General features: G+C 41.1%; 1 long non-coding RNA gene across 14 annotated transcripts in view; it reads right to left on the bottom strand.

Annotated features, from left to right (window-relative positions):
• LOC135412330 (uncharacterized) overlaps positions 1-27,659 on the bottom strand; it is a 475,906-nt gene that overhangs the window by 280,307 nt on the left and 167,940 nt on the right. Inside the window, exon 1 of one of the 14 annotated variants that reach the window (XR_010429580.1) lies at positions 931-1,241. The exons of the other annotated variants lie outside the window; for them this stretch is intronic. This is a non-coding gene — a long non-coding RNA (uncharacterized LOC135412330). Of the gene's footprint in view, positions 1-930; positions 1,242-27,659 lie in introns of those variants that run through there. 14 annotated transcript variants of the gene reach the window in all.

Below are 27,659 nucleotides of genomic sequence, written 5' to 3'. Positions count from 1 at the left end.
TGTTGAATTATACATTGGAACGTTTCCTCCCAGATGCTGTTTTCCTTAAAAGGGGTCTTTCTCCCTCTCCCCCTCATTCACAGCCATGTCCTCTGATAATTCCTTCCCAGTGGAAACACAAATTGTGTTTTCCATATTCTCTTTGGCACATGAAGTATTCACAGATTCCCCTTCAAGAAAATTTTGCCCAAAATTTACATTTTATTGTGCTCAGAAACCGAACCCATGTTTTAAGCACGTTGTGTATCTGTTTTGCAGTGAGTTACAAGCGTGTGCTGCTCCACCTGCAATTCCTTCAGCTTGTAGCACCACTGCCTGGGATCAAATAAAGCACACAGACCGTTGGACATAACCACAAAGCCATTCCATGCCCACATTAACACCTCCTTTTTGTAAGATGTCCTTTGACAAAAACACCAGGGCAAATAGTAGGCAAACTATGCAGGTTAGAAAATGCCCATTTTGTGCATTTGTTAGGGGCCTTTTAAAAGAGAATGTGCCATTATGAGATAATAGCTGTGTCTAAGGTTCATAAAGGAACATAAAGAAGTGAGGTGTTCAAATTACATTCCTCACTTCCACTGTTTCTGCTTAACTGGCCATCTATCCAAGACTCCCAAATATTGTAAAGTATCTTTTAGCGCCACGGAATGACTGGTGGTGGCAGCAATGACAGACTGTCCCCACTGAATATTCCCCATAATAAAACCACACTTACAATCTGGGCTCTTCTCATATTTTCTCAAGGCATCATGAATCCAATACTCAACTACTGTAAATCACTGCAGCCATCCCAAATTTCAAAGGGATAAGGATCAGACAAGGAGCCTTTAGTGAGAGCTGGTTGTTTTCATGCAGCTGAGATGCCACAGGAACAAAAGCCAACTGATGAAGGAAAAACATAAATGATATCAAATAAAACACTGGTACCTGGAAAAAGCTCTGGAGCCTAATCCAGTGCTCAGGTACCTCAGTTCTGTACATGGAACTGGGAATCTGCGAGGCTGGGCAGGGAACACGTGGGCTGTGTGCTGTCACTGCATTCCAAACTCTGCTGGAGGACCAGGAGCGTTGATCTGAACTCATCAGGCCTGGAAATACCCCCTGCAGACCTGGAATGGGAAATCTCTGTTACCTCTTTACAGCCAGAGAAGATCCCACACGCAGCACAACCAATACCGATCCCATACTAACGTTGGGAAGCAGGATTTCGGGAATCTGCACAGCCCTGGGATGCAAACTTAGAATAACAAAGACATCAAGCAGTTCCATATCTAGCTAAGGATATTTTTCTGTCCTGCCTCTCCCACTTTGCCCTTTCCCACCGGGCTGTGGTCCCTCATTAGGTGTTCCTGACTCCTCTTCCTGGCAGGACTGAGGAGCAGAGGTAAGGATGGGAAGGAGCAGAGGTAAGGATGGGAAGGAGCAGAAGTAAGGATGGGAAGCTCTGTGGTGCCTCGGCTCCGGTGCCGACAGCCCTGCTCTGCACCCAGGCACTGCTTTGGATGGTTTGCTTTTATTTTTCCTAACAGATATTGCTGGATTTGCACAGGAGCAGCTCACCTACTGCTGGAATTGCTACAGAGAGGGATCACCAGACTTCCATCACCTGCATCCATCGCACTGTGCAGCTCCAAGCCCTCATCTGGAGAGGTGTGGATGAAGTTTTGAGGCAACTGATTGTTCCCCAGTAACATATGTCCATGTTTAAACAGACATTTTTCTCTCCCCACAAAGATCTTCCAACTGGTTTGCTCTGTATTTAAATAAGAAATACAAATATGATAATATAACTGTAGAGTAGGAATTCAATTGGACTGGTAATTGTGTTCCTTATGTTTCGAAAAAATGGGAAGGGCTCAAAGAAAAGTCTGTCAAAAAAGCCTTACAAACCTACAGGGGCTTATAGATAAAATCACATGTACAATTTCATGTTAAGTAATACAGAGTTAATGGTAATTAAAAAAACCCCAAACACATGACTTTAGTAATCGCTGAATCATTTTTTTAAATTCAGCACTTGCATTTAGAGGGGTAGATTTTTCCATTTCACAGCAGCTTTGCTTATTATTAAACATTTCAGAGAAGGTTTACAGCCCTAAATTGTGGATTTTTCTGTATACAGCAACTCTATTGTCATGATTTAACCTAAAGAATACCAAATTAAAATTGATTTACTAAATAGGTTAAGGATAGCATACTTATTCAAGATTTCAACCCTATTTCATGCTTAGACAGGCAGATCTTAATTATACACAAAAGAATACAAATGTTATTAGCATGATAATAATTATTTAGAAGTCGTCCTCTTTAAAAAAAAGGAAATAAAATTAAAGCAGCATTGTCATTCGTGCAGGCACATTTTTCAGGGGGATGACAGCTCCACTAGTCACAGATATGTTCAAAGAACATATACAATATTCAAAGCTGTGCAGCCGACATGTTATCAGGATAAGCTGGAGTAGGTACTGCCAGCACGGCACTACACACTAATCATTCTGTCCTACCCGTGCTACTACATGCAAATACAATCCTTTGTGACATTTTGTCAAATATTTGGAGGTTTCTGTACTTATCCCTGTCTCCCTTTGCACTCATTAACACCCGGAACCCGGAGTCGGGAGGCGTTGGAGCGCCGGTTCTTTGCGGGGAACACGCCATGACAAATTAATGAAAGGCAAATTAAAGATTTAAGTCTCTCCAAGTCTAACAGAGGAGGAGAAGGGCAGCACAGTTGAAGTTTGTGTTTGCAGCGGGGTTTCCTCCCGGCTGCTGGAGAAAAGGCAGTGCCTGGGTGTGTGTCCGTGCTCCGAGGGCTGTAAACACTCCAGCCAGCACCCAGCACACCACACACCCGATAAATCAGTTTATAGGGCCCGGGTTTGCCTGGCCCACGCTGCCAATGAGCCCCCGTTCTACCAGACTGACAAAATATAAAAATGGTTCAGGACTGAGCACTTGGCTCCCGTACAAGCCGTGCATTTCTCAGCATTGATTTGCCAGAAGTGTTTCTGTTGTCTTGTTGCTCTAGGCTGGCATTTTTAATTATTTCTGAGACAAATGGAACATTCATACACAGAAAATCTGTAGGGCTTCTTGTCAAATTAATAAAATAATAATGAAAGTAGTCATTTTGGACTGCAAACTGTCAAAATACCTGAGAAGCTCTACAGTAACCTACATGCTTAAGCAAACTAAAATGCTTCTCTGTGTTATTTCAAATCCTAAGTACTACGACATAAAATAGATTGTATAGTGTCCATTGTATACAATGACACCTACTGTGACAAAACCGACTATGCTTAATGACCTTTTTAAATCTTATACCTAGAGTCCATAAAAGCATTGTAATTCAGTTGTAAAACACACTTTAATAATCAAAATGCAGCTGTTAAAATAGCATTGCTCATAATTCTAACTTCAGGCAATTTTTTTGTTTTTAATGCAGAAGAGCAGACCACAGTTTAAAATTCCTATGAGGTCACTATTGGCCATTACAGTGTTTTTTTGCAACTTAATAATAGATGTTTTAAAGTTTAAGTGCAGCCTCAGGCACTCATAAGCATTTATTACAAATCGCTGGTTGCCTCCCTTATGCAGAGAGGAATAACATTTACATACAGTAGCACAGATTAATAAGATAAAAAATTTGAAAAAGCCGTCAGTCAGGGAGTGGAACTGGTGCTAATAAAGCCCACTATATTCTTCGGAAATATCAAGCCGTCTGTTCCAATATTTTGCCATTCCCCATGAGGTATACAAATCCAAATCAGATAAGACTCAAGCAATGCCAAAGACATGCTGCTCTGCTCTCCAGTGGCATCCAGCTGAATCTTTTATTTATCTTCAGAGCAATTGTACATTCCCGTGTACTAAAGACTGAAATAAACCCAACATCCCTCATCGGAAAGTTTCATAAAATGGGCCCCACTCCTGCCTTGTTTGCTAAACCCTGATTAGCGCCTGCAAGGCTGGACTTAAAAGCACCACGTCCTGCTGCAGGTTAACACGGTGCTCACATGGCACAGAGAGAAATCAAACTGCTTAAGCCAAGGAAATCTAAGTAGCCTTACACTTTTCTGCTTTCTATTAGACAGCTCAGGAGCGGGGCTGCCAAAGACATTAGGCGAGGAAGGGAGCAGGTCTTGGAAAACAGCACACACAATGTGGCATTCTGATTAAACTGCAAAGGTACTTGTTAGGACAAATCACTTTGTAAATCAAATAAACTGCAGCAGGAAAAAAAAAAAAAAAAAAGAACGTGAAATCATTTCTGCACTCTTGTAATGCCAATAATTTTAAAAGTATGGCATTAAGGCCAGGAAGTCAGGACGGGATCAATCAGGAATTTTTAGTGAGATTTCTCCCAAAGATAAACCCTGTTTATTTAGGTAAGTGTTTGTACGACTCTCCTCCTGAGCACGGCTGTGAATTGAAGACAAAACAGAGATACAGTTTCCCTCTCATTTTTCTTCAAGAACACTGTCATATTAACATTGAATAATTACTAAAAATTGCAATACACTGGTGTAATATTACCTTTTGCCAAATTGCATTAATCAAAAAGTGAGCCCGCTGCAATCAAGTAATTAGGTGTAAAAAAATTCGGCAGATTTGCATAGCCTGTCTGCCCAGGATTGTTTGTGGGTTGAATTCGTGGGGCTTTTTGTTTTGGTTTAGTTGCAGGGATGCCAAGCCAAAAGGTAAGGAAATGGGAGTAAAACATGGTGGGGGAAAAGTGGCCAAGCCCGGGTGAGGAGTGACAGGCACCCTCCCTGCTCCCACTACCTGCACAACCAAATAAATCCTGCTTGACCCCCTCAGGAAACCAGACTATTGTTCACCAGGAGAAGTAGTAAACACGGCTGCTTAATTACACACAAGCAAGCTCTGCTCCATCGGGCTCATGAGACAAAAATAAGGAGTTTCTTGTTCTGCTGGGTTTCCTTTTTTGGGGGAAAAAAAAATTTGTATACCTAGTAAAGATCATTTCAGGTATATATTAAACTGGGTAAAGTCAGAAAGAGCTCCTTTGTATAATGTCACAAAGCAACCTTTAGTGCTAACAGAATAACTGCACACACAATTATTTTTACAGCCTTTTGTCTCCCAAGTTTATTTCAGAGGGGAGCAAAGGTTTCTTTTCCAGGTCAGCACCTAAACTTGTAGAACCACCGTGCCGAAACAAAAAAAAATAAATTCTGAATTGGAAAGATGAGTTTGATGAAAAAGCAGGGGGATTTTTGGGGCTGTTTTTGTTGTGTGTCTCCCACCAGCCTCTCCTGGGCTGGCTGTGAACAGTGCCCATTTTGAGATTAGGAGATTAGGTTATTCATCACTTGAGATGCTCCCTGCTGTGCTGCTACTATCAGAGCGCAGCCAAATCAAAACATCTCTGGAAGGCATTTCAGAATAATTGAATGCATCATAATTTCCCTATTAATACATATCTCATATTACAGATTATGCATGAAATGTTCACATTATCTGTTACTTTTTGTTAACGTCTTGCTCCTTGCCAGTAAATTTAATACACAGAGTGAATCAGCATGCCATGATGAAGGGATAGGTTACTGATAGCCATTTTTTCAGGATTCAGTAGAAAATTAAAGTAAATCGATCATTTTATAGCCCCACTGGAATGTCTACAAGGGCATGTTGCTAAGCAAATGGTAATTTAAATGTACTGTGTAATTTTTCTAAGCAATTTACTGAAAGCAGATTTTATTTCTCACTTACTTAATATCAGATGCTCTTTATCTGTTAGTGCATGATGTATCAGTTATAGAAAAATTATTAATCTATACTTTAATCAAATGGCAAATATACAGTGAGCTGACAGCCAGCTGTATACATATTAGGATGTCTTAATTCACATGAATTACAGTAATATCACTCGCTATTATCTTAGAAGACACAAGATGATTAAATTACACACATAAAAAACACAGCAAGTTCCAGGTAAGTCAGAATAAATCCTAAAGAAACACTAATCCAGCTGTCTATTATATTTCACAAAAACCAGTAATATGTGTCATTTACACTTTATTTTATTTCTTTTTTTCCATGAATAGATCTACTCTTTCCAAAGTTATCCCATAACGGGGAAACACAGCCCCCGTTACGGCACCCATAGAATTCACCTGACTTCAAAATGAAACTGCAAAAAAGAAAATTGGGGTGGGATTGTAAAAAAAAAACCTACATGTAATGAATGTTTCAAGGCAACTAATTACCAGCTGGATGGGAGCTGTGCCCAGTTTATATATTCAGTGCACATATACTGCTTTTAACAAAGAATATTTAAGATATAGCACAGGTAACTCCTCACCCTCGTTCAGGCAAAATGCCAGTTGGCTTTCAGTGCAAATTTTGCCTCAAAGGCAGAAGGATCGGGTTCATCAGAGTATTTTAACTTTAAGGATGCTTCCGAGTATGAGAACAGTTTAAAAAACAAATAAAGCCATAGAAAATAATCTCTCCCTGCTCCCCCCCCAGCCTCTGAAATGTGCTTGTTGACAGCCTTCATTTTTATGAAATACAAAGAAGTCTCCATTTATCCTTCAGGTTCCTCAGAATGAATGTAGGGTCCTCCTACTGCTGATGCACAAAATGTATTATTGTCATTAATGAAAAAGTTAATGGGCCATTTTCTTATATATCAATTTACATTTTACAATTTGAGTATACAAATGATATGTACAGCAGAGAGCTGATTATTTTTGCTCAAGGAAATAGTTTTAATGTGTTTTATGGACATCAAATGTTGTGAATAATGATGCATCCACAGAATGCAAATAGGATGACAGTTCTTGTGCTGTGATCAACAGTCCTTGGATAAAAGGTCTGCAGCGACAATAATATTCTGTGGAGGGTCTGAACAGTAAAAAATGGGAAACAAGAGGATACCATGATGTTCAAAATGTACACCAGGAGGAAGATTTGGAATTGGCAGGAACATCATCATTTCCAAAGTACAGGGTAATGGCAATTTCCGAACCCCCTGTTCGGGGGCTTTTCCAGCAAATGGGTTGTCTGGCCTTTTAAAATAGCTTTTTTCTCAAGTTGAAGCTTCTGTTTTTAACCAAATCTGCTGCCCTGTGTTCCAGGAGGCCGGCAAAAATTTATTCTGGCATCTCCCAGATGTGTGAGCCCGGGAATCTCCCCAACAGGCTGTGCAGGTGGAGTGAGCACACCTCATCTCCCCCTGCCTGGGCACCGGGAGCGGGGGGCCGTCCCTCAGAACATCCAGGGTCGCCCCAGTACCATCTCCATAAAAGGCTGCTTTTCCTAGCAGAGGAATTTTACTAATTCCCAACAGGAGGTCCCAGAGGGGACTGGTTCTATCCATAGGATTGAAGTGATCTGTACTTTTGGGACCCAAAATCACCCTGATCCAAAGGCAGCTGTGGCAGAGAAAGGATGCAGAGCAGCTGCTGTGCATCCCAGTTACATGGACAACAATTCCCTACCACCTCAGGACAAACATTCCCTACAATATATTTGGATCATATTTGAAAAAGAAGGTACAAGATACACGATCAGACAGAACTAAAGCATTCGAGTGTTTCCCTCCCCAGCACTGGACTAATTTTCACCAGGATACATTTGTGGATTGTTACCAGACCTGCAAACTGTTTTCTAGAGTTTCTCACTATGGCTATAAAAAGAGGTGCAATTATTTTTAAAGTAAGTTTTTAAATTATTGCTTATGCTCCAGCAATCCATGTTAAAATGCAACCCAGGATTTTTATTTCTCTTTCCCCCCCAAATGCAGTGCTGATAAACAAACTCTGCTGTGCCAGCACTCCTCGGGTAGTTTCAGATTTCAAGATATACTACAGTTACAGTGGCCTGTGTAAATCAATCTTAACCCACGGTATTAGAAACAGAGTTACCCGAAAGATATTCAGTTCATAAAGTGTAGGGGGGGGAAAGTAAGACCAGATGTTGTGGTGGGGTTCACCTCTGCTCTGTGTGCTGAGTGCAGTGCCCCATAACCACTGCCTGTGGCAGCTGGAGTGGGGATGTTTGAGGCTCACAGAGACCTTTTTAAAGGCATTTTGAAAAAGCAGAAAGCAGGACTTTGTCTGCAAGCAAAGCTAAAGCAGCACAAGGCTCAGGTGTTGTCAAGGAAAACCTAAAAAAAAAAACCTGAGCTAAAACTCAAAACTACACAATATTCTGCAAGAAACCCTACCAAAATACTTTCCTTGGTCTCCCTGAACTACTGGGTGTTGCACCTGAGCACAGTTATAAGGACAGAAAATAGAGAGTTATGGGATGTTCGTTGCTGTGTGTCCTAATTAAAATAACTGGAGCTGCACGTGAGCTGAAATATTGTGTACAGATACAAATGGAGGAATTGGGTTTGGGAAACCTCCAGGAAACTGCAGTGGGCAACTTCAAACACGTCTTCTACTTCCCAAAATTCAGGCTGATAACAGAGCTCTGCCCAGAAATCAAAACTGTGAGCAAAAAATTCCAGGTGATGTGATTCAACGGATAAAAACTGGGATGGCAGAAGGGGAACAGGACTGATTTTCCTTCAGGCCCATCCTGTGCTGGAACAGGCACTCAGAGTTCACTGGAGGCACTTTGGGAGGACAGCAAAGCTCTGGGCCAGCTTTGGGCCCTCTTGGCAACCAGAACTTGGGGAGTGCATGTTTGTCACTCCTGATCCTTGGGTTTGGGAGGCCAACACGGATCATTCCACGCTGGCAACACTGATTGGGATGAAGTCTATCCAGTCACATCAACAGCAACAAAAACGTTTCTCAGGCTGGTGCTGGGGACCCTAATTAAGCATGAAGCAAACCATCAGCGTTTTGGGTACCGTGGAATCTCTCAGCCATTCTGCTAAATCTCTACAGTACTTTAACAGCTTTCCACACAAAACACCAGCCTGGAAGCGTTTTAACTCTACTTTGAGCTGATCATCTGCACAAAGCCAATGTTACACGAAGTGACAATTCGGTGCCATCACCCCGTTCCCTTAATTAGCATATCTAATTTCTTCTAAATCTCCTTCCAACTAAACAAAGGCTCAGATCAGAGGCGAAGGGCTCATCTGTACAGCACCGCCTCATCCCGGAGCCACTGCCACGGAAACGGGGAGGGCAGGGGTCTGCTTTGAGCTCGGGATGGCCGCGCTGATCCTGCCTCCAGTCTAGGAGGGACACAGCAAGAGTTGGAGCCTTCCCCATGCACAGAACACGAGGATTTCACCCCCGAGCAGGAGCAGCACTGACACAGCCAGGGCAGGGACAGCAACACACGGATTTGAGAGTCCTCGGGAAAACACGGAGGAGGAAAGAAACATTCCCCCAAGGTAATCCAAGCTAGTAAAACAAAAGCATAACTCTCCTAAACATGACAAACACAATCTTCTTTTTTTTTCCCCTGTTAAGTTAGCAATCCATCCTGAAAAAGATAACAAATGTCCTGCTGCACGTTGATGCATTTTGTAACAGTACAGAACCCTCCACTAGCAAAAACACTTGGAATTTGTAATCAAGAGTAAGATTTACTGTATTTTATGATATGTGCATTGAGATGCAACTTCCCTGAATAATACTAATAATAATAATTCTCTTTTTTATCATTCTGTATCAAACTGTAACTTGTGTCAAGGAAGCTGAAAAAAAAAACCAGGAAAATTTGATGAACAGCTTCCTCCAAAGAGAAAAGGTTCTACCCTTGACTTCCAATTGCTAACTAATATTGATCCCATCATAAAAACATCTCATTGATTACAAATTGAGGGTACTTAGGCACTCTGTATGTACATATTTCCTCTGAATTCATCAGGTACCAAGAGGATGTTTGCCTTTAAGCACACTGTAAAGTGTTTTGATGAACAAGGATAAATACTGGTTTGCCTGTGTTGGAGTGAATGTCTGAATGGGTTTTTTTGGACTGCAGGTCATCTTTATGTTTACAAAAACACAAACAGCATATATTTATTTTCAGCTACCTGTTTCTTGTTGTTTACTATTAACTTCCTAAACAACATCACAGTATGTTTGGTTTTTAAGGGAAAAAATAGATTAAAACTTGCAAAGACAGCATCAGCCTAAATAAAAGGAAGCATTTTGTACAACACGTTTTTGGTACAAAAAAAATATTATTTTGAGCATAACCTTTCTTGTACTTAACACTCCAAAGATGTTCAGTTGTGAGGTGGAAAGATGGGATTCAAATTTACGAAGGTAAACTTGTTATTTAAAAAAGCAAGGATAAAAGATCATGCAAATCACAGGCTTTGATTGATGTTTCTATTCTAGGAACTGATTACTAAAAAAGAGCATCTGGAGTTGGCCAGATATCTACCTGGTAGCCAAAACTCCAGGCTGGTTTGCTGGCAAGCTGAGAACTCAAACACCAAAGAGCCCTGTAATTCCTGTGTTCTAACAACCAGGATAAATCTCCTGAAGCTTTTAAATCAATGTTGAAGATGTACCAAAGCTCAGTTCATGTCCAGCCCAATGCCTAATCCTCCAGAACCTGCTTATCCTAGAAAAGTCAGCTAATTAAAGTGTTGCCAATGCAGGTGACCGAAAATTGGCTCTTTTCCCTGGGAGTTCTGAGCAGTCTCACTGCAGGAGCTGGTTCACCACCACTGCTTCCCAAGAAGCCCTAAGAGATGTGCTTCCCTGGAGCAGCACCAGTTTGTATGGATACTCTGCCTAAGCTCCAACTTGTAGCAGAGGAGTAGTAATTTTTGACCAATGTATTTACTTAATGATACCAGCGGGTCTCATTTTCACATTTTGCTTTCTTTGTGGGAATCATCGGCTTCATTTTAAAGGTGTAAAAACGGAACCTCACGAAGGTTAAACGGCTTGTCAAGAATTCCTGTAATCCTGATTCTGACACCAGCTCGCTGTGCCAATTTGGATTTGTCACTTCATTCCTCCGAGCCGCTCCTTCCCCATTTGTAATGTCACTTCCAAACTTTATTTAGTGGCAAAGTGCTAATGTAAGTGCAAAGTATTACTAATCCTGTGCGTGGCAGACACTGGGATGGAATTCAAGATCTTCTGGCTCCCAGTCCTGTGCTTAACTCTGGAGATCTTGAGATTGCTGAGGACTGCCTTCCCTCCTTTCATCTTTTAACATGTGCCATTTCAGACAAAGGGTTGGGGGGTTCTCTCGTGAACCTCGTTAGGAAAAATATTTCTGCCAATTTGAAAACTTTTTAACTAGAGAAACGGAACATGGAATCTTTGGGCCAGTCCTGTTCAATTACTATTCTGCATAATTGGCAGCATGACTACATAAAGACAGAGAGAAAGAGAGAGAAAACCTAAATGGGAGATAAAGGCTGTTGTTTTAATTGGGCTGGGAGGGGAAAAGTGGGAAGATGTGACCTGCAGCTCAGTTGTTTATTAAAGTTATCACCTTCCTGCCTGGGGTGAAAATCATGGTGCAACCTCCTACCAGACTTTCACATTCCCAGCTGCCTTGCAGGAAGCCACGTTGATCTTGGAGCACTGAACAACTCAGGATGCTGAGGTACAGCCAGAACCCTGGGCTCATTTGTTCCACCAAGGTTTAATTGCTGCTTCTGGATAATAAGTTTTAATTGGGTTCTAAACTTCTTCTGTCACGTGTTTTCCTCCTGACCTCCAAGTAAACAAATTAACACATGGCACACATGTGGGATGTACTACTGGGCAAATCCAGAAACCAGTTCCTGTGTGTATTTCCCAAATCATCACCTGATTTAGGACTGTGAATCTGCACAAGGAAACACAGGTATCAATGAGATCCAGCAGGAAAGGGTTGTCAAACATTCAAACAGGCTGCCAAGGGCAGCGGTGGAGTCACCATGTCTGACAGGATTTAAAAGCCATGCAGATGTGGCACTTGGGGACAGGGTTTAGTGGGGGGGTTGGCAGTGCTGGGTTAACATTGGACTCCATGATTTTCAAGGTTTTTTCCTAAGTTTGATCCTAAGTACTGATAACACCAGTTGCCACATATCCTCAGAAAGCACCTAACACAGCTGTGGCTTGTTCAGGCAACTGGAACACGACCTTCCCTGGCTCTGGGAGCACTGCAAGCATTCCCCCAGTCTGCAGCACTGTCAGCTCTAAGTATAGTTGTGACAACAGTCAATTTGAGGTCTGGCAGAGCATATTTAATTACAGATAACACTATTTATATGTCAAATGTGTCTGATGAAACAAAGCATCTGATGAGGACTGACTTCCCATGCTTTAGTAATAAATGGCTGCAAGTGGACGATAAACACATGATGCAACATATTATTCCTTCTGGTGTGACTTTTATCAGAAGTTCATTAGATTCTCCTTGCTGGAACTATGTATCCTTTTCAAACATGAATTTCTTTGTATTTAGGCTGGAAGGTACCTGCACGCTTTGGCACAGGGCCATGAAAAGATGAGCTCCTACAAAGGAGCCCAGAAAGTTCTTTCTGGCTGACAACTGTCATTTTTCCTGCAGTTTAACAGAAGGAGAGACAGATCAAAGAAAGCACCATCAGTTTGTTATTGGCCACTGGAGCTGCGATTTGTTTCCTCAGTTAAGCAGCCCCAGTTAAGCAGCCCCTATTGATTTGGGGGTCAAAGGCACTTGCATAATTGCACCATTCCCAGGGCAGGAACGGGAGTGGGTCTGAGCCACCATTTCCTCCTGCAGGAGAGTGAGCTCAGCACTGCCCTGCTGGGGCGGCTCCAACACCGCAGCAATTCCTGGGGTGGATGTGCAGCTTCACCCAACAGCCCAGCCCCGGGGGCTCAGTGAGCCCCTGCCCAGCTCACACAGCAGGGGACGGGGCTGTTGTGCAGCAGAAAAGGCTCTGCCCCGGCAGGATCACCGGGGGGGGGCTCCAGAAACGGGCCCTGGGTCTTTGGGGGATGCTGAGGCTCACACAGGAAAGGTTAGAACTGGCCACTGTCGTGTTTGTTTAACTCCAGCAGCTTCCTTACACGAAATCCTATTTACTCTGCTGCTCTTCTGTGGCAAGAAGAGTAAATATTAACTTAATGTAGAGAATCTAAGTAACACTGAATGGAAAAAAAAAAAAGTAGCAGGAGAAGAGGTAACAAAATGTGCCTTTAACTCGGACTAAGTGCCTCAGTTTGATTATTAATAATTTCTACTTATTAGGCTGTTGCATCCCGAAGTTCCTAGCAGGAATAGTGCTACTATTGGCCATGGGGAGAAGAGCAGGGCTGGAGTTTGGTTGGGTTTTTGAAGGTGAACTGAACAGTTGAACCAATAAACCTTCCTCTTTTGTGTGTGAACAATTTGTATTTTTCTTCCTGCTGCCACCAAGCTTTTTCCAGACTAACAGTGAATATAGAGAGATCGAGATATATCTATACAGAGATGTGGTGGATATAAAGAGATCAGATTTCTTCAAGACACAGAACAAAAAGCAGCAAGTTGGCATCTTTCTGGAAAGAGGGTTGGGATAATTAGTTGTGATGTAATAAAATGAACCCTGCGTAAAGTAAAAGGCTGAACTTCATGAAAAGAAATAACATATTTGTCCTTATTTTGATATTTAGAGGGCCAGTCCCATCCACCGAATGAGCTGAAGGTGGCAGTGACCTCAGTGGATTTGCCTGTTTAGGCCCTTCCCAGTGGTTTGATCTGTTCCAGTAAATACCTCATGGAAACACAGGAGCTGGTTCAGCAGCTCTCGGAATCGGCGCGACTTCGGCCCATCTTGAACAACAGTGAAAAAAGGCACTTTTAATTTAGAAGAAATGCCAGAATCTGTCATTTAAATCTACACTGGTAAACCACTTTCCAAGGTTTTTCTTCCTTTTTGTTCAAAAACCTGCCATTTTTACATTTGATGCTCTTCATTCCAGGAACATCTGCCAATCATTTTGTTCTGCCAGCTTCCTTTATTAATTGATTAACTAGTGGAATAACCTACCAGTGTTTAACAGGCTTCTATCCCCAAATAATTACTCTGAAAAATAAATATATTTAACTCCTTCAGCTGAAACCAGAAATTCATGTGCAGTGACCATAACAACACTGGTCTCTGTATTCCAACTCTCTTACAGCCCTGACTCTTACTTTGTAAGATAAAACTTCACTTTAGATCCACACAGATCAAAATAACCGAGATCCTCTTAGGAGGAAAAATGTAGAATTTCTTGATACGTAGAACAATGTTTAAGCAGCACAGAGTAAGCAAATTCTCACATGGGAACTGCTGAAGTCAAGTCTAAATATATGAGCTTCATTTGAAAATGGCACTTTTAAGGGAGTTCAGTGGTTTCACAGACTAAAAAGGAGGCATGGGGAGTCTAAAGCACTCCAGGGATTTCAGATGGAATCCCACTGGGGTTTATCAAGTGGGGAATGGTAACCTTAAAAGAAGTGAATTTCTAGGCCTCGACTTGCTGAGCAATGAGGAACTTCTTGCATGAAGTACCTCAGGTAAGAACAAAAAAAGTCCACACAGAGAACTCCAAGTAGTGCTGCAAGATTCCTGCAAAGCCAAGGCAGGCCTGGAGATCCCTGAGAGCACCTCGGGGAAATCCTGGAGATCCCTGATCCCTGAGAGCACCTTGGGGGAAATCCTGGAGATCCCTGATCCCTGAGAGCACCTTGGGGGAAACACTGGAGATCCCTGATCCCTGAGAGCACCTTGGGGGAATACTGGAGATCCATAATCCCTGAGAGCACCTTGGGGGAAATATTGGAGATCCCTGATCCCTGAGAGCACCTTGGGGGAAATATTGGAGATCCATAATCCCTGAGAGCACCTTGGGGGAAATCCTGGAGATCCATAATCCCTGACAGCCCTGACCCCCAGAGGCTCCACGAAGCCACTGAAGTTTCACAGGTTCCTCCTGTGAATTCTTCTGCTTTTCTGTTTAGGCAGCATTTTTAAAAGTCATCCTTGCTGAGTTCTCAGGCAAACCTGCACAGATCCCAACCCTTTATTCTTTAGTTTCAACTCAGATCACAAAGTAACTGCTGTAACACAACATTCTGTGTCACAAGGAACAAATATTTCTGCTGTTCCTGTCTCTGTACAGCTTAATGTACTCAAGGTGACTTCCAGAGAAAATACATATACAAAAAACAATAGGCCAATGAACTATTTCACTTTAAAGCAGGTTCTAAGTTTTCTACTAACATTAATTAGAATTTTCAGTGGAATTTTTCTTTTTTTTTTAAGTGGTTTATAATTATATTTTATTTTTAATGAGAACCAGTAATGAAAAACATAAATAGTGTATCCTTTAATGATCAACACACTGACTAATTCCACTAATGCTGAGTAGCATGTGCTGAAATGATGGATTATCTTAAAATATAATTTTACTAGCTCTGCTATGTAATTTGTTAAGCATTTAGTAATAAGTATGTCTAATAAAATATGAAAAAAATATTTAGAAAATGAACCATAATTTTAATATAATTTTAATTAATGGGAGTGCAATTGCAGTGGTTTAAATTACATTCCCAGTGGTAAAAAGCCTTTCAAACCTAATTTGTAAGCCAAGATGGTGGCTTTAATGACTGGCAGCAAAGTTTCTTCAACAGATTTCATGGGGCATGATCCAAAGATAATAGGTTTTCAGCCCAATGACAATCCAATTACAATGCCAATCAAAGCCAACTTCATGCACTCTAATTATCAGATTTAGCTGTCAGTTCAAATACAAACATAACACTTTTATTTAAATAAAAATTTAATTTAGAAAAAAGAAGACTTCATGTGTGATTTATTGAGACTGCAAGAGCAATCTAACTTATTTCTCTAGTAATATAATAAAATCAGTCTTGTATTAAAAATGTGAAAACTTTTCATTCTCCTGCATGTGCTGTGCTGTATTATTCAGGAGTTAATTTAAGCAAAAAAAGCATAACATAACATGGCAGCAGATATTTGCAGACTAGAAGTAGGTTAAATAGAGTAGCAAGGTTTCAATGAGACAAAACTCCAAGTGAATAAATGACAAAACCTAATTAGTTTTTTACCTAATCAGGAGAAGCTCTGTTAAGACCACAACCCATTTATACAGGTCTGCAGCTCCCAGAATTTCCTGTAGCTCTGCTCCCTTTTCTCTCTGCTCCTGTGCAGGAGGGTGTAAATGCACAGCTCTTTATTATACACACATGTTTATTTGTATACACAGCCAAGAAATATGTGAGTTATAAAAAACACAACGAATGTTATGTTAAAATGAATTTAATGTTCCAAATATAGGCAGCTCCCAGCTGAAATAGCCCCATGGTACCTCCCGACTGCAACCTTGCTGTTATTCTCTCTCTCTATCAAAAGTTATTATTTATTAATTAACATCATTATAAAGATCTCAATATAGGAAGGAAAAGCTGGTTCAGGACTCTCTATGCTCTAATACATTACAGCACAATTACCAATTCAGGCTTGGTTGAAACAGAGGTAATTGTCCTATAACATATTTAATACCTATAAAATCCTGTCTCCCCACAACTACAAGAAATGGGAGAAAAGAATTACAGAAGGAGCAATTATTATACCATTCTTTAAGAATATGAACTAATTTCCCCTTGCCATTTCCTCCCCCTGTTTTATGGCAGCTCCTGGATGTTTGGTACCTTGTTGGCTGCAGTCAGCACACCAAAGGGAGGGGATTCCAAAAAACATGTCCACATACAACAGAAATATATCCACGAGTAACAAAAGTGAGTCCCATATCAGGGCTCACAAAACCAAAAGACAACACCGTGGTAGGTGCCAATGCTAAAATCGGCAACAACCTCAATATTTGCAATTCATTTCTACAACTTTCACTAAAGCCAAACACTGAAATGGAATGAGAAATTCTGAATTAAAGCAGGAATTGTTGGCTTGCCCACGCTCACCTTTTATTTTAATCATTCTCGTTACTTCTGCTATGACAGAATTCTTTATCATAACACCTTCCTTCCACTTTCCATCATGCAATTCCCAATACATTTCCTTCCTCTCCCTCTCTCTTTCAGATGCCCATGACATCATTCTCTGCTCCTGCAAGGGACTCAACCCCACTGTGCAAGTGCACAGAGAAAGGATTTCAGGAACTGGAATAAATGGGAAGGAGAGGTACCACGTTTATATATAATTCTGAGATGATCATCAATCTGAAGATGGAGCCACCAGATTCTTGAACTCGCCATCATTCCTCACGGTTTGGGGTTCTAAATAGCCACGTAATCTTTGCCCTGAATCCATAATGACTTCAGAGTTCAGCCAACACAGAAATATGAAATTAAAGGGCAGAGCCGAGTTCAGCAGAATTACATTTAAAATGCTCTCTGGAATAACCATCCAAAGTCATCCAAACACTTCCACATTTGTTGGCCTCTTTCTCCCTGTCTTTGACAGTCATCCTGCAGCTCCTCTATTTCCCTGCTAGAAAGCCCCTCCATGGGATGGGACAGGAGGATCCAAGATCCAATCTCAGGACCGGCCACTAACTCAGGGAAGTTCAGAAACTCCCAATTCCATTTTGTCAGGGTCACAACATTCCTCTGCTCCCTCCAGCCAAAGCTGGAAGTTAAGAACTCAACTTTACCATTTACTGGAGCTGGTTCAACTCCTGTCATTATTATTGTTTTCTCTACTTTTATGTAAATAACATTGTAAGTTTAGATGAGGAAGGTAACAGAGATGTATTATCTTCTGCACAAGGAAGCCTAAAAAGGGAAAGCATAGCATATATAATATATATGTTATATGTGCTCTCAGCAGCCTGGGCTGGGGTTTGCTTTAAGAGTCCCTAGATTTTGGTTGCATTACTTGCCAGATGTATCAGTAAAAATTTCCTGACTTAAATATCATGAGAACAAGAGCCATAATTCATCATCATTGTTACTACTACTATTTTCATTACTATTACCTTTCTTCTCTAACTCGCTCAGGCATCAATAATTGGAAAGATAATTCTGAAAGCCTATTTAGCAATCTGACTGTGCTTCCACATTGTGGATTTAGGAAGTACACTGAAAAACACTAAAATTGCTGTACTGGCTTGATCAGGGATTGGGGGAAATGATCTGAAAACTCCCTGTTTGTTCAAGGTTACCTGGCATAAAACATCACGATCTAAATGAGCTACACCCAATGACATTAATAGAATCTATAGAAAATTAGATCAAATGGTGAATTTAGCTCATCAATTTGCATTGTTGTTCAGTATCCAGAGTTTAAACATCACTATTGACTGGCTTTTGTATTTGTAGGATTTTATACTGAGATAAATGACAGAAAACTTTAAAAGCAGTAATCAAATTTTTGTATTTGTATAAATTTTTCTGCATTGTCCAAGGCCTGTTTTTTTCTGCCATGTTACAATTAAGCTGAACATTTTGGAAACCAGAGCCAGACAAATCCTAGAAGCCACTAAAATGTTTTCCAAGGTAAAGCATTATTCCAAGAACAATGCTAACACTCAGCATGGAGTAAGACATAAGAAAATAAAGATAACATGCCAGAAAACAATCCAGCTACCTTCCATTAATGGAAATAGCTGAAGTGCCAGACTTCCCTCACACAGAGTCTATCCACAGGATCTGAAGTTTGTTGGAATGCTGAGTCAGGAATGTGCCCCTGGATGTGTCATGCCAGCCAAGCAAAGCTCAGGGGGGTTATTTTCTGAGGACAGGTGAGAGCTGAGGCACTATTTCTGTGTGCATTTCATCCCAATTTTACCAGCTTGCAAGAGACAGCACGATGGTTTTTTATGGTTGGTGCACTCAACCATCACATCACATCTGCAAAATGGGAAAACATGTGACTAGTTAGTTCAGACCATGGATTGAGATGCACCCTGTTCAATGGACACAGCCACTGAAAAACTGCCCCATTGTCCCAGTCTCTTCATATTCCTGAGGACTATATGACACAGGATTCCCAATTCACAGATTTACAGATTACCAATCTTTTCCTTCATTTTAAAAACAAGATTTGAATGCTGAAAGCAGCCTGACCTGTACTCCTGTTTTTTTTTTTTTTATTCCTTGTGGATAATGACCTTTCAGAGAGTATGACGCCTTTCCTGAGCCTGAGCTGGAGAAAAATATGCCACAGATTTATACTCTGACACTCTTTTCTGACTCTGCTGTGGCTCCAGCTGTGCCATCCCCACTCAGCCCGGCAGGATCAGGGCTGCAGTGCCCAGCCAGCGGGGATCTAGAGCCCAGGGAAATCTGCAATAAGCAATTACAAGTTCTAGACAAGGGTGAAGTGGAAAGATGGAGGGGGGGGCTCCCTTCATTTCATTAAGATAATGCAGTGGGAAAGGTGAATAAGTGAAAGAGTGCATGTGCATGAGAGAAAGAGCTCAGCAAACATCCTGCTGAAATTAGATGGCTCCTCGCTTCCCTGTTACCTTGTTTGCCCTTCAGGACAAGCAGAGAGGCAGGGGAAGGGTTTCTTTTTTTTTAGGAAGTTGTTCTTTTGTGGATGCTCATGGCTGGTAAGGGAAGGTCATTCCTCAGTGACTGTCCTTTGAGGTGAGCAGTGATCATACACGATCTGAGACACGCTCATGGCTCATCACTGAGACTCACAGATTTTCCTTTGCTCTTCCCCCTCTCCTGCCTGATGTGAAAACACACCCTCCACTGCTGCAGCTGTCACTCAGTCACAGGGGACATTCCCAGAGGAAGAGGGGAAAGTTCATCGGGAACTGAGGGCATTTGTGGAGAAGGAAGGAAGGTCCCTTACTAGTAACCACCATTCTTAAGCTCCAGTTACCCCAAGTACTCATTGATCCAGATTTCAGATTTCTTCTTGGAAAGAGGCACTGCAGCATTGCTCTATCCAGTAATGCACAGACTCTTGGAGCAGCAGAGAAGGAGCAGCATTTGGGAATGGAACTCCTCAGAGCTGCACAGAAGATATCTGAAAATCCAGATTTTAACCCAACCTGCCACAGTTTGTTGCCTCAGGTTTTGAGGGGTTTTGCCCGGTTTCCATTTTGGGGGGAAAGCAAATCCCATTCCTTGTTAGCTTCCACTAGCTCCAAAAAACAGAGTCATTCTGTGACATTATCAGTGTTTTGACAGGGATCAATCTCACTCAACTGTACAATATTAATTTTACATTTTGGCACTTGTCTAATTTTAGAAGATGAACGTTGCTCTATTACACCAGCACTCCAAGGTGCAAACGCCACAGGCAAATGGGATTAATGCTTCTCATCTCGGATAAAGAACCACAGCAGGCCAAGCCTGTGGAAATAGGTTTTAAGTTGCTACTTGGAGCCAATGAAGTTTGAGACTTTTAAAACCAACTGGAGGTTTTAGCAGCCTTTCTTCCCTGGAACGGGATTTCAGATGGCACTTAAACCCTTTTGTCAACTCGGAGTGGGGCTACTTGTGCTTCAGGTGAAATCTCCCCTGTTGTTATGCAAAACCAAGCTGATGGAAATACAAACATCTTACTTATTAGAGGCTTGTTCCTTCAGCAAAACAGAGCTTTAGCCTTAGCAAGCCCCGGCAGTATAACACGTTGTAAAAACAGTAACAATAGCAAAAATTATTAAACATTTATCTCTCCCCTGAGTGAACATCTGGCATGTATCAAACCGCTGCCGTGGGGATTTAGCACCAGAACCTTTAAGGTTTTATGCGACAGTGCCTAGAGAGGGCAATAACAGAGCATATTCCACGACGGATTTTTAATCACTGGCCTCTTGAAAATATCAAGAGCAGAAGCTGAACCGCATCTCACTTCAGCAATGAAATGTTACCGTTCTCGTTTGTGACGCAGGAAAAAATATCAGCTCCATTTTTTAATTAGGTAAGAGGAGATTTAAAATAAACAGAATGCAAGATATGATAGTGCAGACAGCAAACAGATGTGATGGAGGGTCTCTTTGCACACCTTGCAGGAGGGGTGCTTGGCTAAGGAGGACTTCTTGCACCTAGAAATTTTTCTGGTGGTTTTCAGCTGGATACCTCCACAAAGGTTTTTCTCTCTTTCACTTAAGTCTTAGGGAAGTTGCAAGAAGCCACTAAGACAATCAGCCAAATGTTGTCCCTGCACACAGACACAGACACCATGTGACAGCTCCAGGTCCAAGCACAGATGCTCCAATATTAAAAAGTCCTCACTTTTAATAACCCAAGAGCTGCCACTTCCAACAGAGCCCAGGTTTGCATCAGAAATGGGGAATCCTCCTAACTGAGCAGGAAACAAGGCACGTCCTGCATCAGGAGGAACTGGGGATTCACATCCACATTTAACTCCACACCCCACGTTCTCCAGGAGATAACACACACACAGGGGTGCTAAATTACATCTTTAATCTCTGCTTTTAAAACACCTTTAGAAAAAGGCACAAATCTGTTTCTAAGTCTCCCCCAAGAGCTGGAAAGCCACGGCTTGGGGAGAGGAGAGGAGCAGGTGGGGTGTGTGGTTTATGGTTACATAAGTCTTGCTCTTCTGGAGGGACAAGACAAAGATTTATGTAATGCAAGGGAGGAATGCATGTAATGGGAATGATATAGGGAAGGAACAGGGGAAAACCTGATAGTGAAGATTAAAGTGCAGGGATCATGTGGATCACGTGTTGGGTCAAGAAACAAATGTGAGGGGAGAATAGAAAAGGGTTCTGTTTGGACTCTTGTTATAATAAGAAATGATTATACAACAATGTCCTCAAGCAGCACTTCCCTCTCTCCCCCTAATAACAACATAGTTGGGGGGCTTCAAATGGAACAAGAAAAACTTGAAAATTTTGTGATTAATGTTATTATTAAGGAGACTGTCCCAGGGCCATAATCTCAGGACTAATCCCGTTAGTTTCTTAAATAAGCAGCACAACAAGTAAATAATTTCTGATTATTTGGGTTTGTTTCTTTGTAATATCTTAAGAACTCTTAATACTTTTTGTTAAATTTTAATATGTATGTCAGTATTTAAAACAAATGAATAAATGGGGTTCAGGTATTTCCCTTATCTAAGTGTTTTTGTAATCTATTTGAGGATCTATATAACAGATTTCCTTTCTTTATAAAGGAACACCATCAGTTTATGCAGAGATGTTCAAAGAAAAGGTTCTAAACCAGTGCATTTTGGAGGAGATAAAGATACTGAAAAAGACAATTACATAGAGGATATAAATTAGTCCAGTACCTTCAGAGAAAAGCATTTCTGGGTAGGACAAAGGTGAGTTCAACCCTGATTAAACCAATGGTGGATCTGATGCATGAAAGCAAAGAAGGGGAGAAAGCAAAGGATGCTGTCACAGGGAAAAGGAGGAAGAAACCAACCAACTGACAGACTGATGAAAAATAAAGATCCCAAAGAGGAAATCACATCCAATACCCTCCTTATGCATTGTTTGAAAAAAACCAAAAGATACCCTACAAAGGCTGGGAACGTCTTTTCTGATGCTCAGGACTCAGCACAGGCAGGTACCAAAGGACAGTGCTAGAAGAGGATGGGTGGCAGTCACTAGACCACAATATTGAAGAGGAACACACACTCTGGGTGGGATTTGCCTCAGCCTTTGCCAGGCACAGGCACTGCAAACACACCCCGCAATTCCAGCACCGAGGAACCCGAGTTTAAAACGGTATTTGTAGCATGAAATGAAATTATGATGCCAAAGTAAAATAAACGTCGAGCAAACTCAGTCAATCATCTGTATCGTTCTTTATGGCTCTCATTTATATTTGATATTGAATTGCTCACTTTTTAAAATTCAAATAACTCCCTCATCGATCCGCTCCTGAATGATTTTACTGAACATATCTTTTTAGTATCTAACACCCTGTGATTTTGTTCCACATATGTTGTGCACTGGCTGATTCCATCCTAACCTCACAAAACATATTAAGCTTAATAAATATATTTATGAGAATTACTTTGTATAGTCCTTATGCAATCAGCCATGCTGTGTATGATAGCCCAAGACGATGAAAACCCATTGACTTTTTGTAGCAAATTAGTCTACCACCTAATCGGTGAACCCTGCTAAGCTTTTGAATTATGAGGAGAACCAGCAGCTCAGTTAGAACACTCAAATGAATTATATCAATTCATAAACTTGTTCATGTCCAGATTTCATTAGCCACACATTAACAGCATTTTATGTTTATTACTGCTCTGACATAATCTATAAATAACTGAAATGCTAATCATAGTGTTCTGCCAGGCATCATCATTTAATCATAAAGAGATACATTATTATAAACTATAATAGATAATAACAAGTCCGGGTCAATGGCCGCATATTAAAAGATCACAATTATATCCTATAAGGGTATGTACCTCATACATTTGGTGACACAAAGGTCCATATCTAATCACTTGCAAATGTTTCCCCTCTGACACACTTACAGTACAAGGTGACACAATTAAGAAAATATGCTTGTAAAACAGGGCAATCTTTGAGCATCAAAGTAAACAGAGAACAATTAATAGCGGGGAAACATTATAGCATTTGCCAATGGCAGTGCTATTTAACTCTTCATTTCTGGGGGTTTTTTTTCCCTTCCTAAAGAAACCATGATCACAACACTGGGAGAGTTTATTATAGAGGAGAATTCTGACTTATTACTGCAGCAGCCACCGAGCCAGGGCCGCTGGGTGATACCTACTGGGCTAAAAACAGAGCCCCAAAGGTTCAGTTGCCTTTCCTCTGCAATCCTATTGTTTAACGGAATGCATTCCTTCAGTGACCTTATGCCATTAAACCCCTGGGATACTCAAACATACCCTGTGTGTCTTCTTTTAAAGAAACCTATTGACTGAAGTGACTCTCAAGGGCCATTTTGGAGCCTCCTCTCATGGTCGGGCGTTCTGACATCACAGCTGCTTCTTTTTCCCCAAAACACGGTAACAATCTAGATTATATTTTTAATTTTTCATTTGATGATGAGATCAGGAGATTACTGAGTGATGGCAGTTCCATGGAAAACCTCCTGGCATTACACCACTTACCAAACAAACAATTTCCATAAGAGCTTTATCAACTAAACTAATTCTGAGTGAGAAATGAATCTGACCCAAGGACCAAGAATTAATTGCAGATTATTAGAATAAAGTCGTTTTCTGTGGGTTGTTTTATTTTTGTGGGTTTTGTGTTGCTAAAAAACCAAAAAATTAAAAAAAAAAGAATTAGACTAATTTAAAGCTTTGGTTGAATAGGAAGCAGAGATGCAGCCTGTCATTGCAAGCACTTGCACCTCATAGCTCAGGGTGAACTGAGGGAGATAAAGAAAGGAATGTAAAACACTATGGAAACCAACCTCTGGAGACTTAATATTCTGATCAGCTCACCTCCGAACATCTGGCTCTTAAATGTTCAAGCACAAAAACAAGAGAGCTAATGAAAGCAGTACATATTATCTCTCCCATCAATGTACCTCACAAACACCTGCTAAAATTAAAACAAATTGAATCTTGATTGCTGATTAAGTACCCCTTCTTTAGCTAGATATTCTGTCATTATTTGCCCTGGCACACAATGCATAAACTGATGAAAAGCCTGTGGTGGGCTGCAGCAGCAAAGGTTGAGAAAAGATGATCCAGCCCGAGATGCCTGTAAACGGCAGCACATTAACTTTATGTTCCCTAGCCCTCAAAAAGTTACATTTGGATTTTTTTCCCTCGTTTCCAGGGCAAAAATTACTTTCATTTAAAAAAGAAAGCACATAAACTGAATGTATTTTTTTTTTCCTCCAGAACACCCACATCCCGGAGAGGAGGTAATAGATGGACTAACATTTACCAACACCACTGCCCAGCTACTGAGCTGAAAAATCTCTCTGAGCAGCACTGCTGGGCTTTTTGGGCATTTTCAAGGATGTGGGAAGACTCTCAAGCGGTTATCCCTGGAAAATAGAGCCCAAGACCTGGTCAGGAACGTCTGGCCTCTATTTATCTTAAAGAGATGCTTAGGTAATGGCAAGAGAAAGGTTACATAGTTTACTGCCAATAAACTTGGGGAACGCTCTGCTTGCACACTTCAGGCAGGATAAAACCCCCCATTAGGAATTTCATCACACCCATATAAATACCCTCCTAGGTGAGCCCCGCTGACAGATGTGTGGCTAATCTACCATGTTAACTTCATTGGAGAAGTTGTGGTTTTGTTCAAACTTTATTAGTTAAACTCGAATTGATCCCACTACATTTTAAGTCGGTATTTCATCTGCTTTAAGTAGGTTTCCAGATATCCTAAACTCCTCAGACAGCATTGTGTTTACCATATATATATATATATATATATATATGTATTCATGTAAATTTGGCTGTTAAAATAATCAACTTTTATTTGACTCACGGTTCTCCAATAATCAAAAAGGAAAAAAACCAGCAACATGACAGTGTGTAAATCCTTCCCAACAATAGCACCCACAGAACCTGTTTCTTGACTGACAATAAGGTCACAGCAGCACATATGTTTGGCATATGTATTTCATCAGTGGTGATTATAATGTGAACCAAGAATTAGCTTCAAAATGATGGGTTACTTAAAGACCTGGAAGAGGACATTTAAACAAAAGGGAAAAAAAAAAGGCCTGAATCACTTACTAGAGCTTGACTTTCCCCCTCCCCCTTATTGCATTCTAAATTATTTAAATATACTATTAGACACCATATTGGAAAAAAACAGATGTTTTCTAATTATGAACTGATTTTACAGTGTGATGGTGTCACATATTTAAATTACAAATACACATTTTTAGCATTCCAGCTGTGCTTTACAAGAGTTTAATTTGCTTCTTGTGATATGTCACATTGCACCTGCCTTTTAAAACTCCTATAAATGTAAAACATTAGCCAAGCACAAGTATTAAGACATGCTGATGAATTCTAAAGATTTTTTAACATCTTCTAGAAGACGAAATTTATAGAGAGATTTAATAATGAACCAGCTAAATGTTTATTGAAAATAACATTTACAAATACTTTCCAGAAGTACCAAATGGGACTGATGACTTGTGTGTGTGCGTGGGTGGAACAGGGAATTAAACTGGTGCTCCTCTGCTCCTTCCATACACCAACTATTCCACAGTAATCCACAAACTAATGAGGTTAAACGTGGATAATTCAGTAAAATACTGAAGGAAGTCAGCTATGCTCTCAGCCACTACACACACAGAGAACCTGACACATGTTTAAGACCATCAATATCTAAATAAGAACAGGGAGATCATCAATGCCAGCGCTGGGGATAAACTATGAGAATGTATTTCTGGGAACAGAACAGCAATAGTTTCTAGGATAAACTTAAACTTTGAAGTAATTAGCTTGTGATTCACAGAATGCAGTGAGAGCACACACAGCTATTTCTTGTCTTGAACACTCCCTAGGAATAACAACTATTGGTTTGGATTCAGGCATAAAGAGAGAGTATAAACAACCCACGGAGAAGATGTAACACTGTTGATGCACCTTTTAAACCCGGTCTTCTAACAACAAAGAAGAAACTTTTGAAGCACTGGGCTTACAAAGAATATTGGAGATAAACAGAGAGGCTCTTTTAGAGCCAGTTACCAACTGCACAGTTTCTAAACACAGCCAGGGACTTCCTTGATAAGTCTAATCCTACTCGAGTAACTTAAAGGGAACTTGTGCACTGACACCAACAGGGACGGGCACAGGCTCTGCCCATGTACTGCAAACCTCATCCCAGTATCTGTACTCAGACCTCATTACTGGCACAAAGGGGACCGGCCCCATTTTCCTGCCCCCTTGGAAAAGCACCACCCTTCCCTGTACTGTGACACAGCACAGGAAATGTTTTCCCCCAACCAGAGCTGTGTGACCTCCATTGGCACCACGAAGCCCTCAGTGCACATCCCAGCTCTGAACTGGCAAAGGGAAAAGAGGAAGGAGGGCAGGGAAAGCCCAGTGGGAGACAAGACAGCCAGGTACCTGTGGTAATCCAACTGTTTAATCTGTTTTAAAATGGGAGATTTTAGTGCCTACACATAACCACACCTGCAATTCAAAAGCTTCCCCGCACTTCCACGTCTTAGAGAATAAATGTGAGGACATTTGGGCTACAGAAAGTGTTACAAGCCCTCTGGACTCGTTTTACAGAGACATTTCCAGGGCAAGGCTTGTTACAAAACCGACCAGTTCCTCCTCAGGAGACCTTTCAAAGCCTCCTGCCTGAGTGTTGAGGAGTGCTTTTTGTCTGAGCCCTGCCCGGTGCAGCAGCTCTGGCACACACTGCAGCAGTGTCACAAACAGGCAGAGGCCGCGTGTGCTGTGCCGGGAAGAAAAGCTGGATGCTCTGCACAGCCCGGGAGCTTCAGCCTCTCATCAGGGAAATCACTTTTGCTTCTCTCTGCCACGAAGTTGGTTGTACACCCAGCAAAAACCCTCTGCTCCGTGCAGGTGAAGGCACGTTGCGGGAAGCTGCACTTTCTGCAGCACACAGACTAGAGGCTGAGTATCTGCTTCACCTGCAGCTCCCCTATTTTATATTCCATTAGAAAAATTAATGGAATATTCACCTTGCATTTTGTAATTATTTTTTAGACTAGTTTCAGAACTTAATGCAGTCTGAAAGCAGTAATAAAGAACAAAAGAAATCTCAAAACTGTCTGAATGTCTCCAGTCTCGTGATTTTCCACTGCCAGCAATAGTTTAACTTCTATTAAACATGCCAAGCCAAATTTACTCTATTTAAAATTACTTATGTTAGGCTATCCCTGTA

The sequence above is a fragment of the Pseudopipra pipra genome, chromosome 3, assembly GCF_036250125.1.
Source record: "Pseudopipra pipra isolate bDixPip1 chromosome 3, bDixPip1.hap1, whole genome shotgun sequence".
Classification (NCBI taxonomy): domain Eukaryota; kingdom Metazoa; phylum Chordata; class Aves; order Passeriformes; family Pipridae; genus Pseudopipra; species Pseudopipra pipra.
Note: the sequence above shows the minus strand (reverse complement) of the source record. Positions and strands in the feature narration are given on the sequence as shown.